This window comes from Hyperolius riggenbachi, chromosome 5, assembly GCF_040937935.1.
Source record: "Hyperolius riggenbachi isolate aHypRig1 chromosome 5, aHypRig1.pri, whole genome shotgun sequence".
Lineage (NCBI taxonomy): Eukaryota > Metazoa > Chordata > Amphibia > Anura > Hyperoliidae > Hyperolius > Hyperolius riggenbachi.
The window spans coordinates 84193910-84210724 of NC_090650.1; the positions used below are offsets into that span (position 1 = coordinate 84193910).

Sequence of the window (16815 nt, forward strand, 5' to 3'; positions counted from 1 at the left end):
CCTTTGTCAGAAGGTTTTATGGTCAGGTGATTCATCCTCTTAATTTCATCTAAGGCCAAACTTTCTAAAGTGCTCATATTGGAGATGGTCATGCTTTTCTTAGTTTTTTTGATGATATCCTCCATCACTATTTTGATGAACACATTAATGCTAGTACAGTTGCTCATATTGGGAAAATATTTGGACCTTATTTTTAATTTAGAGTAGTCATATTGAATCGGATTCTGACCTGGCATATTTTCAGCCAGGAGTTCCTCCAAGTCAATATATGCCTGAATATCAACACTATCCCAATCTGCAGGATATTCTGTATCCTGTCCTTTCTCAAACATAGCTTTAAGGTATATTTTTCGCAAAAATAATTGTAGATCGATCATCACAGCAAAGAAGTTTATTTTATTAGTGGGACAGAAGTTCAAACCTTTTTTCAGAACATTGATCTGTGGTACAGTGAATTGCTGATCAGTCAGATTAATTATTTGCATATCAATATCATGATCAGTCTCAACATTGTCTCTACCTTCACCAGGAGAGGATTCAGAATCTATCTGAGCTATACTATTTTGGGGTAGAATTGCTCCATCATCATTTTTTTGATTGGCTGTCCCTCCATTCTTGTGTCTTCTGGCTCCAAAAAACTAGCACCTGCTTCATGGACTGTATTATGTCTCTCAGTTCTATCTATTTCTTTTCTCTTGGAAGTCTGAGATTTTTGTTGTCTATGATCTGGTCTAAACGATCTGTAGCTGGAGACACTAGACCAGCTACTGGCCATGGATGCGTCAGGTTGTTGCATCTTTTTCCCAGATCTCTGTGGTGTGCTAATGGCGGGTTTATGATATCTAGATGTTTGCGTCTGTTTCCATCTGTATGCTACCCCTCTATGAAACGCATTTCTATCTCTGTTTAACTTGTGTTCTTTTTTGCTAACGATCTCCTGGTTTAGCTTTTCTATGTATTCCTTAATCTCCTTGTCCTTTTGCAGAAAAATAGGATCTTCTTTAAAAGGTGCTAATTTACTACCCAAAGTTGAGATATCATTTGTAACTACTTTCAATCTAGCTTCATATACATTTTTCATTAGTACCATCATATTGACCGAGCATTCTTTTAAGTTCTGTTCCCAATCTTGTTTAAATTCAGGGCTCAGACCTATATCATTGGGAAAAATCTGCACTCTCATTCCAAAAGGGTTAATCTTTTCTTCTAAGTATATATTGAAATCTACCACATTCCACCACATATGTGACTTATTGATAAGCAGTTTTTTCAGATCATACATCATCTGTACAATATCTTTATGTTCTTTGGTATCTGTTACTGAGAATCTGTTAACTTGTGTCTTGGCCACCATGCCTGTCCAAAATTCTGAATTGTAATCCATAGTTTCAACAAATGTAAGAAAAATTGTACTATACAGTACATACGGGTATTTCCTACCCAAATAACTTTATATAACACGTTACAGATAAAATTCAAACAGTGTAGTTCCACCCCTAGTTAAACATACAAATTGCAAACATGACAAAGTGGGGCTTTAAATGAACCAATATTCGTCTTATTTATTTCTTCATATCAAAAGGTCTTCATAACGGATACACAGGTAGACATAACTTCCAGAACTCTCAGTAAAACCACAACGACTGCCTGACACGTGTTTCACGATCAAAGATCGCTTCCTCAGAGGCATACAGTATACATGTATATCTGTCAAAAAACATATACAATAAAGAATTTTTATGTTACATACCAATTCTAGGCGTATGTGCATCGCGGGGTACAGGTAGAAAGTAAAAAAGTAGAGCAATCTTACCACTGGAGTCCAAAAAACGAACCCAGACCACAATCTGAAAGAATTACAATTTCCATCAAAGCTCATATGGAGGAGGACGGCCAGTCAGACCTCACCAGTGAACACCATGTGTATAGCTAGTAATCTCCACACCAGCAGCTATCCTACAAAGTGCAAAAGTGCAGCTAACCCCATATGTGTATCTCACAGCTCATGTCCCTGTACCTATGACACACATATGTTAGAACACCCATGTGTAGTCTTCATGTATATCAACGCAGCTTACAAAGTTGCTGCGATCCACATTTTATCTCCTGAGAAATCCCAGGGATAGATGTGTAACATCTCATGTATACATGGGTAATGAAAAAGGTGAAAAAACACTATAAGCGCCTGAAAAGGTGAAAGAGAGAATAGAGATATAGCCATGTATATAGATACATGCAGTGAGTAAGTCCAGATATATATATGGGCCAGCTGAACTATAAGGCCACACATATCCATGTATAGACAAAGAGCAGGGAAAGCTACAATGCATGTATAAAGATAGAATAAGATCAAATGTCCAGAATATAAAGTGCCACCCCTAAAGAAAACATCCCCAAAGGAATACCATAGAGCATAAATAAATACCTGTAGAGATATGAAGATAAACACATGGACCAAAGTCCAGAGATAACCAGCGTCCGTCTCAGTGCGGATGTGTAGTGTAAGAAACCGTATGTGATCAAGATAAACCATCCATCCACCAATAGGGAGAGCCCAAGAAGTGACACGTGAAAGAGGAAGTGGAGACATGGGTGCCAGCACGCCGCAGTGGAACGCACGCACATGGATCCGTGGAGTGTGCGGAAGTGTAGGATCCCCGCGCTCTCCAGACTACAACTTCCGGATCACGGGGGCTACAACGTCATAGACGCCGATAGAGTACGGCGGCCCCACACACGCGCACATAGGCCACGTGTACGCGCATGCGTAATACAAGCTCCCATGAAATGCAGTAAATATGGGCATACATACACCCCCTACTGAAAGAATAGGGAAATAGCACCCATAGTGCAAGTAATGCATACCATAGAACCTAACGTGAAACTAAATGGAGGAATACTGTGATGTAACACCATCTACAGGCCAAATGCTAAAAAGACAGTAGATGATAAATTAAAAGATCCTCTCCCATCACCCATCAAATACGTGCCCAAACAGCCTGCAACAGTAGAAATTAGATATGCATCCCATGCCCAGGTGCAAATCCTGTACCTCCTCCTAACCTACACTAAGGGAAAACTCACAGCTAAAGAAATTACTTATATTATAAAAAGACTAGCCAGGTAAGGTGCCACATAGGTGGTACACACCCCCCGGTACCAAGAATGTATAAAGATTACACCACAACCCCTCCACACAGAAAATTAAGGGGAAGCCCCAACCCCGCGATATGCATATCCTGTACATTTCAAATACACATAACCCTATAAAAACATCTTATAACTGATATGATCATTGAGCCCCGGTTTTTCTTCTGCCTTAAGTTCCCATATCCATCTGGCCTCCATCTGATATAATTTCCTATCTATATCTCCCCCTCTAAGATTCGGGTGGATCCTATCTAATACTGCAAATTTTATATACCTTCTATTTCCTTCATGAGCTTCAATGAGGTGCTTAGCTATCGCAGATTTTTCACCTTTTTTGCCTGTATCATACATATGTTCATATATTCTGTCCTTTAATTCTCTCTTGGTTTTCCCAATATAAAAGGCATTGCATCTACAGACCGCTATATAAATAACAGCTGGAGTGCTGCAGTTGGCATAGTGTCTAAGTTTAATGGATCTCTCTCTAGCTTTCACTTCCAAATTTTGACCTCTATGTACATACTGACAATAAGGGCAACCCCCACATCCATATGTACCCCTCGTTTTACATGGTTCCCCACGTACTTTTCCTGTATAATGACTATTCATGATCTGGGCCCCTATTGTGCGGGATCTTTTAAACACTATGCGTGGATATTTGGGCACAGCCTTTCCCAACATTTTGTCCTGTTTTAAGACCGGCCAGTATTTATTAAGTGTTTGTTTAATAATCTGATGTTCCCCACAGTATGTTGTGATCATAGATAGGGCATACTCATTGTTGTTTTGTATATTTTTTCTATCCACCCTTTTTCCATGTAGTAGTTTTTTTCTTTCTTGACCCAAAGCCCTATTATAGGCTCGTTTTAGACATTTTTTTGAGTACCCTCTCTGTAGGAGTCTCTTTTGTAATTGTTTGGCTTCACTGTAAAAATGGTTTATGTCCGTACACTTCCTTCTTATTCTGAGATATTGTGAGTACCGGATGCTATTAATGGTGTTCTCAGGGTGTGCACTATCGGCTCTGAGAATAGAGTTAGTGGCCGTAGGTTTGCGATATAACGTGGTGGATAGGGTACCTTTACTATCTTTCATGATTTTTAAATCCAGGAATTCAAGTTCTGTATAGCTATATGAGTAAGTGAACTTTAGATTCCATTCATTGATGTTCAGCCATGCGACAAATTCCTGTAATTCTTGTTTAGTCCCCTCCCACACAAAGAACACGTCATCTATAAATCTGTGCCAGGTGGTGATAAGGTGTATATAGTCATACCCCTCCTCTGAGAAAATCTGCTCTTCCCATCCCCCCAGGTACAGGTTAGCATACGACGGGGCACACGTGGTCCCCATCGCCGCTCCCTGCACCTGGAGGTAATGGGACCCCCCAAACACAAACACATTGTGAGTCAATAGAAAATAAAGTGACTCCACAATGAAGGCATTAAGTTCTTTGAATTCATTCCCCATTTTGTCAAGGAATCTTTGTACAACCTGAATCCCCTTATTGTGTGGGATGCTACTATATAGTGCCTCCACATCAAGTGACACAAGCATACTCTGCTCCGGGACATGAATTTCATCTAATATAGTAAGTAGGTGGGAACTATCTCTCACATAAGATGGTAAGGTTATTACGTGGGGCATTAAATGAACATCTATAAATTTACTAACGTTTTCTGTCAGGGATCCATGGCCTGCCACAATGGGGCGGCCTGGTGGGTCACTCAAAGATTTGTGCACTTTGGGTGTGCAATAGAAAGTGGGCGTGCTCGGATATTCTACTGTCAGGAAGTTAAATATTTTTTCTTCAATGAGTCCATCCAACTTCGCCTTACAGAGGATATCATCTAATTCACGTTTGAAGTGGACCAGTATCTCACCGTTCACTTTTTTATAATTGTCTCTATTCCGGAGCAATTTCATACAGATCCTTTCGTAATGATCATTATCCATCACAACAATATTGCCTCCTTTGTCAGAAGGTTTTATGGTCAGGTGATTCATCCTCTTAATTTCATCTAAGGCCAAACTTTCTAAAGTGCTCATATTGGAGATGGTCATGCTTTTCTTAGTTTTTTTGATGATATCCTCCATCACTATTTTGATGAACACATTAATGCTAGTACAGTTGCTCATATTGGGAAAATATTTGGACCTTATTTTTAATTTAGAGTAGTCATATTGAATCGGATTCTGACCTGGCATATTTTCAGCCAGGAGTTCCTCCAAGTCAATATATGCCTGAATATCAACACTATCCCAATCTGCAGGATATTCTGTATCCTGTCCTTTCTCAAACATAGCTTTAAGGTATATTTTTCGCAAAAATAATTGTAGATCGATCATCACAGCAAAGAAGTTTATTTTATTAGTGGGACAGAAGTTCAAACCTTTTTTCAGAACATTGATCTGTGGTACAGTGAATTGCTGATCAGTCAGATTAATTATTTGCATATCAATATCATGATCAGTCTCAACATTGTCTCTACCTTCACCAGGAGAGGATTCAGAATCTATCTGAGCTATACTATTTTGGGGTAGAATTGCTCTATCATCATTTTTTTGATTGGCTGTCCCTCCATTCTTGTGTCTTCTGGCTCCAAAAAACTAGCACCTGCTTCATGGACTGTATTATGTCTCTCAGTTCTATCTATTTCTTTTCTCTTGGAAGTCTGAGATTTTTGTTGTCTATGATCTGGTCTAAACGATCTGTAGCTGGAGACACTAGACCAGCTACTGGCCATGGATGCGTCAGGTTGTTGCATCTTTTTCCCAGATCTCTGTGGTGTGCTAATGGCGGGTTTATGATATCTAGATGTTTGCGTCTGTTTCCATCTGTATGCTACCCCTCTATGAAACGCATTTCTATCTCTGTTTAACTTGTGTTCTTTTTTGCTAACGATCTCCTGGTTTAGCTTTTCTATGTATTCCTTAATCTCCTTGTCCTTTTGCAGAAAAATAGGATCTTCTTTAAAAGGTGCTAATTTACTACCCAAAGTTGAGATATCATTTGTAACTACTTTCAATCTAGCTTCATATACATTTTTCATTAGTACCATCATATTGACCGAGCATTCTTTTAAGTTCTGTTCCCAATCTTGTTTAAATTCAGGGCTCAGACCTATATCATTGGGAAAAATCTGCACTCTCATTCCAAAAGGGTTAATCTTTTCTTCTAAGTATATATTGAAATCTACCACATTCCACCACATATGTGACTTATTGATAAGCAGTTTTTTCAGATCATACATCATCTGTACAATATCTTTATGTTCTTTGGTATCTGTTACTGAGAATCTGTTAACTTGTGTCTTGGCCACCATGCCTGTCCAAAATTCTGAATTGTAATCCATAGTTTCAACAAATGTAAGAAAAATTGTACTATACAGTACATACGGGTATTTCCTACCCAAATAACTTTATATAACACGTTACAGATAAAATTCAAACAGTGTAGTTCCACCCCTAGTTAAACATACAAATTGCAAACATGACAAAGTGGGGCTTTAAATGAACCAATATTCGTCTTATTTATTTCTTCATATCAAAAGGTCTTCATAACGGATACACAGGTAGACATAACTTCCAGAACTCTCAGTAAAACCACAACGACTGCCTGACACGTGTTTCACGATCAAAGATCGCTTCCTCAGAGGCATACAGTATACATGTATATCTGTCAAAAAACATATACAATAAAGAATTTTTATGTTACATACCAATTCTAGGCGTATGTGCATCGCGGGGTACAGGTAGAAAGTAAAAAAGTAGAGCAATCTTACCACTGGAGTCCAAAAAACGAACCCAGACCACAATCTGAAAGAATTACAATTTCCATCAAAGCTCATATGGAGGAGGACGGCCAGTCAGACCTCACCAGTGAACACCATGTGTATAGCTAGTAATCTCCACACCAGCAGCTATCCTACAAAGTGCAAAAGTGCAGCTAACCCCATATGTGTATCTCACAGCTCATGTCCCTGTACCTATGACACACATATGTTAGAACACCCATGTGTAGTCTTCATGTATATCAACGCAGCTTACAAAGTTGCTGCGATCCACATTTTATCTCCTGAGAAATCCCAGGGATAGATGTGTAACATCTCATGTATACATGGGTAATGAAAAAGGTGAAAAAACACTATAAGCGCCTGAAAAGGTGAAAGAGAGAATAGAGATATAGCCATGTATATAGATACATGCAGTGAGTAAGTCCAGATATATATATGGGCCAGCTGAACTATAAGGCCACACATATCCATGTATAGACAAAGAGCAGGGAAAGCTACAATGCATGTATAAAGATAGAATAAGATCAAATGTCCAGAATATAAAGTGCCACCCCTAAAGAAAACATCCCCAAAGGAATACCATAGAGCATAAATAAATACCTGTAGAGATATGAAGATAAACACATGGACCAAAGTCCAGAGATAACCAGCGTCCGTCTCAGTGCGGATGTGTAGTGTAAGAAACCGTATGTGATCAAGATAAACCATCCATCCACCAATAGGGAGAGCCCAAGAAGTGACACGTGAAAGAGGAAGTGGAGACATGGGTGCCAGCACGCCGCAGTGGAACGCACGCACATGGATCCGTGGAGTGTGCGGAAGTGTAGGATCCCCGCGCTCTCCAGACTACAACTTCCGGATCACGGGGGCTACAACGTCATAGACGCCGATAGAGTACGGCGGCCCCACACACGCGCACATAGGCCACGTGTACGCGCATGCGTAATACAAGCTCCCATGAAATGCAGTAAATATGGGCATACATACACCCCCTACTGAAAGAATAGGGAAATAGCACCCATAGTGCAAGTAATACATACCATAGAACCTAACGTGAAACTAAATGGAGGAATACTGTGATGTAACACCATCTACAGGCCAAATGCTAAAAAGACAGTAGATGATAAATTAAAAGATCCTCTCCCATCACCCATCAAATACGTGCCCAAACAGCCTGCAACAGTAGAAATTAGATATGCATCCCATGCCCAGGTGCAAATCCTGTACCTCCTCCTAACCTACACTAAGGGAAAACTCACAGCTAAAGAAATTACTTATATTATAAAAAGACTAGCCAGGTAAGGTGCCACATAGGTGGTACACACCCCCCGGTACCAAGAATGTATAAAGATTACACCACAACCCCTCCACACAGAAAATTAAGGGGAAGCCCCAACCCCGCGATATGCATATCCTGTACATTTCAAATACACATAACCCTATAAAAACATCTTATAACTGATATGATCATTGAGCCCCGGTTTTTCTTCTGCCTTAAGTTCCCATATCCATCTGGCCTCCATCTGATATAATTTCCTATCTATATCTCCCCCTCTAAGATTCGGGTGGATCCTATCTAATACTGCAAATTTTATATACCTTCTATTTCCTTCATGAGCTTCAATGAGGTGCTTAGCTATCGCAGATTTTTCACCTTTTTTGCCTGTATCATACATATGTTCATATATTCTGTCCTTTAATTCTCTCTTGGTTTTCCCAATATAAAAGGCATTGCATCTACAGACCGCTATATAAATAACAGCTGGAGTGCTGCAGTTGGCATAGTGTCTAAGTTTAATGGATCTCTCTCTAGCTTTCACTTCCAAATTTTGACCTCTATGTACATACTGACAATAAGGGCAACCCCCACATCCATATGTACCCCTCGTTTTACATGGTTCCCCACGTACTTTTCCTGTATAATGACTATTCATGATCTGGGCCCCTATTGTGCGGGATCTTTTAAACACTATGCGTGGATATTTGGGCACAGCCTTTCCCAACATTTTGTCCTGTTTTAAGACCGGCCAGTATTTATTAAGTGTTTGTTTAATAATCTGATGTTCCCCACAGTATGTTGTGATCATAGATAGGGCATACTCATTGTTGTTTTGTATATTTTTTCTATCCACCCTTTTTCCATGTAGTAGTTTTTTTCTTTCTTGACCCAAAGCCCTATTATAGGCTCGTTTTAGACATTTTTTTGAGTACCCTCTCTGTAGGAGTCTCTTTTGTAATTGTTTGGCTTCACTGTAAAAATGGTTTATGTCCGTACACTTCCTTCTTATTCTGAGATATTGTGAGTACCGGATGCTATTAATGGTGTTCTCAGGGTGTGCACTATCGGCTCTGAGAATAGAGTTAGTGGCCGTAGGTTTGCGATATAACGTGGTGGATAGGGTACCTTTACTATCTTTCATGATTTTTAAATCCAGGAATTCAAGTTCTGTATAGCTATATGAGTAAGTGAACTTTAGATTCCATTCATTGATGTTCAGCCATGCGACAAATTCCTGTAATTCTTGTTTAGTCCCCTCCCACACAAAGAACACGTCATCTATAAATCTGTGCCAGGTGGTGATAAGGTGTATATAGTCATACCCCTCCTCTGAGAAAATCTGCTCTTCCCATCCCCCCAGGTACAGGTTAGCATACGACGGGGCACACGTGGTCCCCATCGCCGCTCCCTGCACCTGGAGGTAATGGGACCCCCCAAACACAAACACATTGTGAGTCAATAGAAAATAAAGTGACTCCACAATGAAGGCATTAAGTTCTTTGAATTCATTCCCCATTTTGTCAAGGAATCTTTGTACAACCTGAATCCCCTTATTGTGTGGGATGCTACTATATAGTGCCTCCACATCAAGTGACACAAGCATACTCTGCTCCGGGACATGAATTTCATCTAATATAGTAAGTAGGTGGGAACTATCTCTCACATAAGATGGTAAGGTTATTACGTGGGGCATTAAATGAACATCTATAAATTTACTAACGTTTTCTGTCAGGGATCCATGGCCTGCCACAATGGGGCGGCCTGGTGGGTCACTCAAAGATTTGTGCACTTTGGGTGTGCAATAGAAAGTGGGCGTGCTCGGATATTCTACTGTCAGGAAGTTAAATATTTTTTCTTCAATGAGTCCATCCAACTTCGCCTTACAGAGGATATCATCTAATTCACGTTTGAAGTGGACCAGTATCTCACCGTTCACTTTTTTATAATTGTCTCTATTCCGGAGCAATTTCATACAGATCCTTTCGTAATGATCATTATCCATCACAACAATATTGCCTCCTTTGTCAGAAGGTTTTATGGTCAGGTGATTCATCCTCTTAATTTCATCTAAGGCCAAACTTTCTAAAGTGCTCATATTGGAGATGGTCATGCTTTTCTTAGTTTTTTTGATGATATCCTCCATCACTATTTTGATGAACACATTAATGCTAGTACAGTTGCTCATATTGGGAAAATATTTGGACCTTATTTTTAATTTAGAGTAGTCATATTGAATCGGATTCTGACCTGGCATATTTTCAGCCAGGAGTTCCTCCAAGTCAATATATGCCTGAATATCAACGATATCCCAATCTGCAGGATATTCTGTATTCTGTCCTTTCTCAAACATAGCTTTAAGGTATATTTTTCGCAAAAATAATTGTAGATCGATCATCACAGCAAAGAAGTTTATTTTATTAGTGGGACCGAAGTTCAAACCTTTTTTCAGAACATTGATCTGTGGTACAGTGAATTGCTGATCAGTCAGATTAATTATTTGCATATCAATATCATGATCAGTCTCAACATTGTCTCTACCTTCACCAGGAGAGGATTCAGAATCTATCTGAGCTATACTATTTTGGGGTAGAATTGCTCCATCATCATTTTTTTGATTGGCTGTCCCTCCATTCTTGTGTCTTCTGGCTCCAAAAAACTAGCACCTGCTTCATGGACTGTATTATGTCTCTCAGTTCTATCTATTTCTTTTCTCTTGGAAGTCTGAGATTTTTGTTGTCTATGATCTGGTCTAAACGATCTGTAGCTGGAGACACTAGACCAGCTACTGGCCATGGATGCGTCAGGTTGTTGCATCTTTTTCCCAGATCTCTGTGGTGTGCTAATGGCGGGTTTATGATATCTAGATGTTTGCGTCTGTTTCCATCTGTATGCTACCCCTCTATGAAACGCATTTCTATCTCTGTTTAACTTGTGTTCTTTTTTGCTAACGATCTCCTGGTTTAGCTTTTCTATGTATTCCTTAATCTCCTTGTCCTTTTGCAGAAAAATAGGATCTTCTTTAAAAGGTGCTAATTTACTACCCAAAGTTGAGATATCATTTGTAACTACTTTCAATCTAGCTTCATATACATTTTTCATTAGTACCATCATATTGACCGAGCATTCTTTTAAGTTCTGTTCCCAATCTTGTTTAAATTCAGGGCTCAGACCTATATCATTGGGAAAAATCTGCACTCTCATTCCAAAAGGGTTAATCTTTTCTTCTAAGTATATATTGAAATCTACCACATTCCACCACATATGTGACTTATTGATAAGCAGTTTTTTCAGATCATACATCATCTGTACAATATCTTTATGTTCTTTGGTATCTGTTACTGAGAATCTGTTAACTTGTGTCTTGGCCACCATGCCTGTCCAAAATTCTGAATTGTAATCCATAGTTTCAACAAATGTAAGAAAAATTGTACTATACAGTACATACGGGTATTTCCTACCCAAATAACTTTATATAACACGTTACAGATAAAATTCAAACAGTGTAGTTCCACCCCTAGTTAAACATACAAATTGCAAACATGACAAAGTGGGGCTTTAAATGAACCAATATTCGTCTTATTTATTTCTTCATATCAAAAGGTCTTCATAACGGATACACAGGTAGACATAACTTCCAGAACTCTCAGTAAAACCACAACGACTGCCTGACACGTGTTTCACGATCAAAGATCGCTTCCTCAGAGGCATACAGTATACATGTATATCTGTCAAAAAACATATACAATAAAGAATTTTTATGTTACATACTAATTCTAGGCGTATGTGCATCGCGGGGTACAGGTAGAAAGTAAAAAAGTAGAGCAATCTTACCACTGGAGTCCAAAAAACGAACCCAGACCACAATCTGAAAGAATTACAATTTCCATCAAAGCTCATATGGAGGAGGACGGCCAGTCAGACCTCACCAGTGAACACCATGTGTATAGCTAGTAATCTCCACACCAGCAGCTATCCTACAAAGTGCAAAAGTGCAGCTAACCCCATATGTGTATCTCACAGCTCATGTCCCTGTACCTATGACACACATATGTTAGAACACCCATGTGTAGTCTTCATGTATATCAACGCAGCTTACAAAGTTGCTGCGATCCACATTTTATCTCCTGAGAAATCCCAGGGATAGATGTGTAACATCTCATGTATACATGGGTAATGAAAAAGGTGAAAAAACACTATAAGCGCCTGAAAAGGTGAAAGAGAGAATAGAGATATAGCCATGTATATAGATACATGCAGTGAGTAAGTCCAGATATATATATGGGCCAGCTGAACTATAAGGCCACACATATCCATGTATAGACAAAGAGCAGGGAAAGCTACAATGCATGTATAAAGATAGAATAAGATCAAATGTCCAGAATATAAAGTGCCACCCCTAAAGAAAACATCCCCAAAGGAATACCATAGAGCATAAATAAATACCTGTAGAGATATGAAGATAAACACATGGACCAAAGTCCAGAGATAACCAGCGTCCGTCTCAGTGCGGATGTGTAGTGTAAGAAACCGTATGTGATCAAGATAAACCATCCATCCACCAATAGGGAGAGCCCAAGAAGTGACACGTGAAAGAGGAAGTGGAGACATGGGTGCCAGCACGCCGCAGTGGAACGCACGCACATGGATCCGTGGAGTGTGCGGAAGTGTAGGATCCCCGCGCTCTCCAGACTACAACTTCCGGATCACGGGGGCTACAACGTCATAGACGCCGATAGAGTACGGCGGCCCCACACACGCGCACATAGGCCACGTGTACGCGCATGCGTAATACAAGCTCCCATGAAATGCAGTAAATATGGGCATACATACACCCCCTACTGAAAGAATAGGGAAATAGCACCCATAGTGCAAGTAATGCATACCATAGAACCTAACGTGAAACTAAATGGAGGAATACTGTGATGTAACACCATCTACAGGCCAAATGCTAAAAAGACAGTAGATGATAAATTAAAAGATCCTCTCCCATCACCCATCAAATACGTGCCCAAACAGCCTGCAACAGTAGAAATTAGATATGCATCCCATGCCCAGGTGCAAATCCTGTACCTCCTCCTAACCTACACTAAGGGAAAACTCACAGCTAAAGAAATTACTTATATTATAAAAAGACTAGCCAGGTAAGGTGCCACATAGGTGGTACACACCCCCCGGTACCAAGAATGTATAAAGATTACACCACAACCCCTCCACACAGAAAATTAAGGGGAAGCCCCAACCCCGCGATATGCATATCCTGTACATTTCAAATACACATAACCCTATAAAAACATCTTATAACTGATATGATCATTGAGCCCCGGTTTTTCTTCTGCCTTAAGTTCCCATATCCATCTGGCCTCCATCTGATATAATTTCCTATCTATATCTCCCCCTCTAAGATTCGGGTGGATCCTATCTAATACTGCAAATTTTATATACCTTCTATTTCCTTCATGAGCTTCAATGAGGTGCTTAGCTATCGCAGATTTTTCACCTTTTTTGCCTGTATCATACATATGTTCATATATTCTGTCCTTTAATTCTCTCTTGGTTTTCCCAATATAAAAGGCATTGCATCTACAGACCGCTATATAAATAACAGCTGGAGTGCTGCAGTTGGCATAGTGTCTAAGTTTAATGGATCTCTCTCTAGCTTTCACTTCCAAATTTTGACCTCTATGTACATACTGACAATAAGGGCAACCCCCACATCCATATGTACCCCTCGTTTTACATGGTTCCCCACGTACTTTTCCTGTATAATGACTATTCATGATCTGGGCCCCTATTGTGCGGGATCTTTTAAACACTATGCGTGGATATTTGGGCACAGCCTTTCCCAACATTTTGTCCTGTTTTAAGACCGGCCAGTATTTATTAAGTGTTTGTTTAATAATCTGATGTTCCCCACAGTATGTTGTGATCATAGATAGGGCATACTCATTGTTGTTTTGTATATTTTTTCTATCCACCCTTTTTCCATGTAGTAGTTTTTTTCTTTCTTGACCCAAAGCCCTATTATAGGCTCGTTTTAGACATTTTTTTGAGTACCCTCTCTGTAGGAGTCTCTTTTGTAATTGTTTGGCTTCACTGTAAAAATGGTTTATGTCCGTACACTTCCTTCTTATTCTGAGATATTGTGAGTACCGGATGCTATTAATGGTGTTCTCAGGGTGTGCACTATCGGCTCTGAGAATAGAGTTAGTGGCCGTAGGTTTGCGATATAACGTGGTGGATAGGGTACCTTTACTATCTTTCATGATTTTTAAATCCAGGAATTCAAGTTCTGTATAGCTATATGAGTAAGTGAACTTTAGATTCCATTCATTGATGTTCAGCCATGCGACAAATTCCTGTAATTCTTGTTTAGTCCCCTCCCACACAAAGAACACGTCATCTATAAATCTGTGCCAGGTGGTGATAAGGTGTATATAGTCATACCCCTCCTCTGAGAAAATCTGCTCTTCCCATCCCCCCAGGTACAGGTTAGCATACGACGGGGCACACGTGGTCCCCATCGCCGCTCCCTGCACCTGGAGGTAATGGGACCCCCCAAACACAAACACATTGTGAGTCAATAGAAAATAAAGTGACTCCACAATGAAGGCATTAAGTTCTTTGAATTCATTCCCCATTTTGTCAAGGAATCTTTGTACAACCTGAATCCCCTTATTGTGTGGGATGCTACTATATAGTGCCTCCACATCAAGTGACACAAGCATACTCTGCTCCGGGACATGAATTTCATCTAATATAGTAAGTAGGTGGGAACTATCTCTCACATAAGATGGTAAGGTTATTACGTGGGGCATTAAATGAACATCTATAAATTTACTAACGTTTTCTGTCAGGGATCCATGGCCTGCCACAATGGGGCGGCCTGGTGGGTCACTCAAAGATTTGTGCACTTTGGGTGTGCAATAGAAAGTGGGCGTGCTCGGATATTCTACTGTCAGGAAGTTAAATATTTTTTCTTCAATGAGTCCATCCAACTTCGCCTTACAGAGGATATCATCTAATTCACGTTTGAAGTGGACCAGTATCTCACCGTTCACTTTTTTATAATTGTCTCTATTCCGGAGCAATTTCATACAGATCCTTTCGTAATGATCATTATCCATCACAACAATATTGCCTCCTTTGTCAGAAGGTTTTATGGTCAGGTGATTCATCCTCTTAATTTCATCTAAGGCCAAACTTTCTAAAGTGCTCATATTGGAGATGGTCATGCTTTTCTTAGTTTTTTTGATGATATCCTCCATCACTATTTTGATGAACACATTAATGCTAGTACAGTTGCTCATATTGGGAAAATATTTGGACCTTATTTTTAATTTAGAGTAGTCATATTGAATCGGATTCTGACCTGGCATATTTTCAGCCAGGAGTTCCTCCAAGTCAATATATGCCTGAATATCAACACTATCCCAATCTGCAGGATATTCTGTATCCTGTCCTTTCTCAAACATAGCTTTAAGGTATATTTTTCGCAAAAATAATTGTAGATCGATCATCACAGCAAAGAAGTTTATTTTATTAGTGGGACCGAAGTTCAAACCTTTTTTCAGAACATTGATCTGTGGTACAGTGAATTGCTGATCAGTCAGATTAATTATTTGCATATCAATATCATGATCAGTCTCAACATTGTCTCTACCTTCACCAGGAGAGGATTCAGAATCTATCTGAGCTATACTATTTTGGGGTAGAATTGCTCCATCATCATTTTTTTGATTGGCTGTCCCTCCATTCTTGTGTCTTCTGGCTCCAAAAAACTAGCACCTGCTTCATGGACTGTATTATGTCTCTCAGTTCTATCTATTTCTTTTCTCTTGGAAGTCTGAGATTTTTGTTGTCTATGATCTGGTCTAAACGATCTGTAGCTGGAGACACTAGACCAGCTACTGGCCATGGATGCGTCAGGTTGTTGCATCTTTTTCCCAGATCTCTGTGGTGTGCTAATGGCGGGTTTATGATATCTAGATGTTTGCGTCTGTTTCCATCTGTATGCTACCCCTCTATGAAACGCATTTCTATCTCTGTTTAACTTGTGTTCTTTTTTGCTAACGATCTCCTGGTTTAGCTTTTCTATGTATTCCTTAATCTCCTTGTCCTTTTGCAGAAAAATAGGATCTTCTTTAAAAGGTGCTAATTTACTACCCAAAGTTGAGATATCATTTGTAACTACTTTCAATCTAGCTTCATATACATTTTTCATTAGTACCATCATATTGACCGAGCATTCTTTTAAGTTCTGTTCCCAATCTTGTTTAAATTCAGGGCTCAGACCTATATCATTGGGAAAAATCTGCACTCTCATTCCAAAAGGGTTAATCTTTTCTTCTAAGTATATATTGAAATATACCACATTCCACCACATATGTGACTTATTGATAAGCAGTTTTTTCAGATCATACATCATCTGTACAATATCTTTATGTTCTTTGGTATCTGTTACTGAGAATCTGTTAACTTGTGTCTTGGCCACCATGCCTGTCCAAAATTCTGAATTGTAATCCATAGTTTCAACAAATGTAAGAAAAATTGTACTATACAGTACATACGGGTATTTCCTACCCAAATAAC

General features: G+C 39.5%; 1 protein-coding gene across 2 annotated transcripts in view; it reads left to right on the plus strand.

Moving 5' to 3' along the window:
- The window catches only part of TTC21A (tetratricopeptide repeat domain 21A), a 151205-nt gene that overhangs the window by 74436 nt on the left and 59954 nt on the right, over positions 1–16815 (plus strand). The gene's annotated exons all lie outside the window — the stretch shown is intronic.